The 3,235-nt window shown below is 32.2% G+C and overlaps 1 non-coding gene across 1 annotated transcript; it reads right to left on the bottom strand.

The window, feature by feature from the left end:
• Nucleotides 1-1,240: 1,240 nt before the first annotated feature.
• Nucleotides 1,241-2,004, bottom strand: LOC104741521 (precursor of CEP14). The gene has a single exon (XR_015580703.1). It is a non-coding gene; the product is annotated as a precursor of CEP14 (transcript).
• Nucleotides 2,005-3,235: the final 1,231 nt, after the last annotated feature.

The raw sequence follows: 3,235 nt of genomic DNA, 5'->3' as shown, positions 1-3,235 counted from the left end.
CCAATTTCAGTTGTATATTATTTAGATGGCGTTTCTTTCTGAACAGCTGCAATGCAACCATGCATATATGATTTTAAACGTTTTATATCAAATCAAATTCTAAAGCGTTTAAACCCACATGGAGAACATAATTGAACCAAAGAAGTAGAAAGGCCCATTAGGAACTGGCCCACTGATAAACCAAGTTCAATAGACTAAAAAACTACATAGATATAGGATATATATTTGGATCATATAGTATACATTGAACATATCTTAGCTTACTCTATTTCTCGTATTTTTTTAGGTGTGCAACACATTAGTCCTCCAAATTTCGACTCCTAAAAATAGTAAATAGTAAAAAAACTTTACCATGCATTTGTAGTTAGGTTAATAAGATTTAAAACTCAGATATCATCAGTTAGCTTCTCCAGAACTTGGGATCACATGACTTGCCTCCATTTGTTACTTCATCGATGACGGATGGGTACATCTTTGCCAAACTTACCTCCACATATTTTGGCTAGATAGAAGATTAACTTTTTCAAACTGTTATTAGTTACTTAATTTTAGTTCATAACGTGCTATAGATACCAATCATATCATATAGCACGACCAATCATACTTGTTTACACACCAATCATACTCTGTTTATTAGGTTTGTATACTTGTGAAAGAACAGTAGTTCACTAAATTTTCCCTATTCCTACAGTCAAAATATCTACGATGACATCTCTAATCGAATCGAGATATTGAATAAATCCTCAATAAAACTATATGAATCTCCAATCAATGAGCGGTGGCCTAGTGGCAACCAATTCAACGCTATACACCTCTACAAGTAACTAACACCTTTTCCCTTTTGAGTATTATTATTATTGAAATCTCATATAGATTTACACCTATAGTATACGTGTTAAGATATGCATTTGAAAGTTTTATTAAAATCTCATATAGTAGATAACTATTAGATACGAACCTTGTATTAAAAGGATTTTTAGATATGTATTTCCAAGTTTGACGAAAAGAAGTGTTTCAATTTTTCCATGTGGTTTTCAACTTTACACTATAGATTCAGTACCCCATAAAAATTTTCTATTCGAATCTTCAACATCGACTTTAATCAACGCAAAAATTCAAAATTGTTTCCAACATTGTCTAAATATGAGCTAAGAACTATATGATAACGTTTATAATAATTATTGTATGATTTCTTAATATATCTTTTGTTACCGAATCCTCTGAAGTCTGAACCCATTAATTTCGTCTGAACAAGAATATACAACTTGTTATAAAACGAAGTACGATTAATTAATTACAAGATGAGATATTCAACAATAAACTTTTGAATATTTTACATAACTAAAATTATAGTTACCTGGAAAAATGTATGTTGTTTCTATTTTTCTTTCAAAGAAAAAAAAACATTTGTAAAATCCTAAAACAAAAGTCTCTACCTCGAAGGAAATTTCGTATTATATATAGTTAAGAATAAAGAATGTACTAAGTTGAAAAAAAAAGAAAAAGAAAGAAACCAAAAATGAAATATGTGTCTAGCAGCCGGGAGACTATTAATTAATGGCCAACGCCGGGGCTAGGAACGGATTGGAGAAACCGATCAACGGTGGAGAGATGTCGAGATCGGAGTTTTCCGGAGTAGACTTCGGCGTGACCCCTTTTGCTCGGCGTCGAGGAGTTTGGGATTTTGCCCTTTGGCAGAGCAGTCAAGGTACTAGTCTTGGTTACGTGAGGCACGTGACTCTTATCTTCCTCTCTCACCGTCAAGTTTTCTTGTTTCTTTATCTCCAACAGCTTTCTTGAAGAGACCGGCGAAGGCAAGGCTGAGACGATGACGGCGATGACTATGAAGAGCCAGATGGTCGGAAGTAGACGAACGGCCATGACGAGCTTTGATCTTTGGGATGAAAAAAATAAGCTTTTGGTTTGAGAAGAGAAAGAGAGATGGAGATATAAAAATTTCAATAAAATTCTGAAGACTCAAGGTTGCTTTGAAACAATCAAGTGTTGGTATTTGTATATATAGTCAATAGATAGAGAGAGAAACAGAGAGTTCCTGTTTTCGAATGTTGATAAAAAGTGACTAATTAATAAATTGGTGAAATCACTATTTGTCTTTTGGGTTTTTTTTTTTTCTTTCTTTAAAATAGAAGTCTAATGTGACACTCTAACACATACATGCATAGCAAATTAGTATAACCTGGCTATAATTTTCAAACTATTGCCTTCTCTGAAATTTCATGTATAAAAATGAATTGAGAAAGAAAATTCAAAGTTCAAAAAGTCATGTAGCACACAAAGTTATGAAAGAAGATTCATGGCAGTTTCAGTTGTACAAAGATAAATAAGAATATTAAAAGTACTCAAAAGTCAAATAGAAAGTTTTAGACAGCAGCCTGAAGTGGAAAAGGTGAAATTAGATTTCACATAAAGATAAATATTACTACCAAACAATTTGTTATTCCACAATGTGAAATGTCTTTAATTTGCAAGGAGGCCAAAGTCAAAGATATAAAATATTAAAAACTAAAAGCAAAGAAGAGAATATATAGACTTGAAAAGAAAGGGATTAGTCATAAAGGAGAATGTAAGAGATTGGGTTTATGATATTTGGTGAATCAAGTTGAGTCTTATGTACGTAGTGAATCACAATTAATTATTTTAAATACAATCAGACTAATATAATTAGTAAATGATTTGATGTTCTGTAGACTAATTAAATCTCTTGGGATATGTTATTAGATACGATGTAACACGTGGGCAAGAGTTTGGTGAGTGATGAAATTGATGTTTTTCAAAGTATCAGAAGCCGCCGGCCACCATTTTCAACGGCGGTCGTCACTCCACCGTCAAAATGTTAGGTTCCCAAATTGTTATAAATAGAGGAAAATATATCGATCTCTATTTTAGAGACGAGAATAGAGGTGGGTTGCAGTAAATTTGCCTCTAAAATAGATTGCTATATTTTTTTTATTTATAGAGAAAAAAAATAGATATATATTGGAGATGCTCGGAGACCGGAAGTAGTACTTAATTAGTTAATAATCATGTGAAATAAAAGATTAATCATGAATTTTGACCGTTTAACCGAAACCGATGCTTGAAAATATGAATTGATTAAGGTAGTGTAAAGTGCTTCGAGGCTTGGTTAGAGTTGAACTTTATAATCAATTTTTAAAATGGGGGATTTGGATAAATGGCTTCTGGCCATAATATAGAAACTTTTCAGAAATTTCAT

Source organism: Camelina sativa, chromosome 14 (assembly GCF_030686135.1).
Source record: "Camelina sativa cultivar CO46 ecotype springtype chromosome 14, ASM3068613v1".
Classification (NCBI taxonomy): Eukaryota; Viridiplantae; Streptophyta; class Magnoliopsida; order Brassicales; family Brassicaceae; genus Camelina; species Camelina sativa.
The sequence above is the reverse complement of the archived record's forward strand: the minus strand, read 5'-3'. Positions and strand labels throughout refer to the sequence as shown.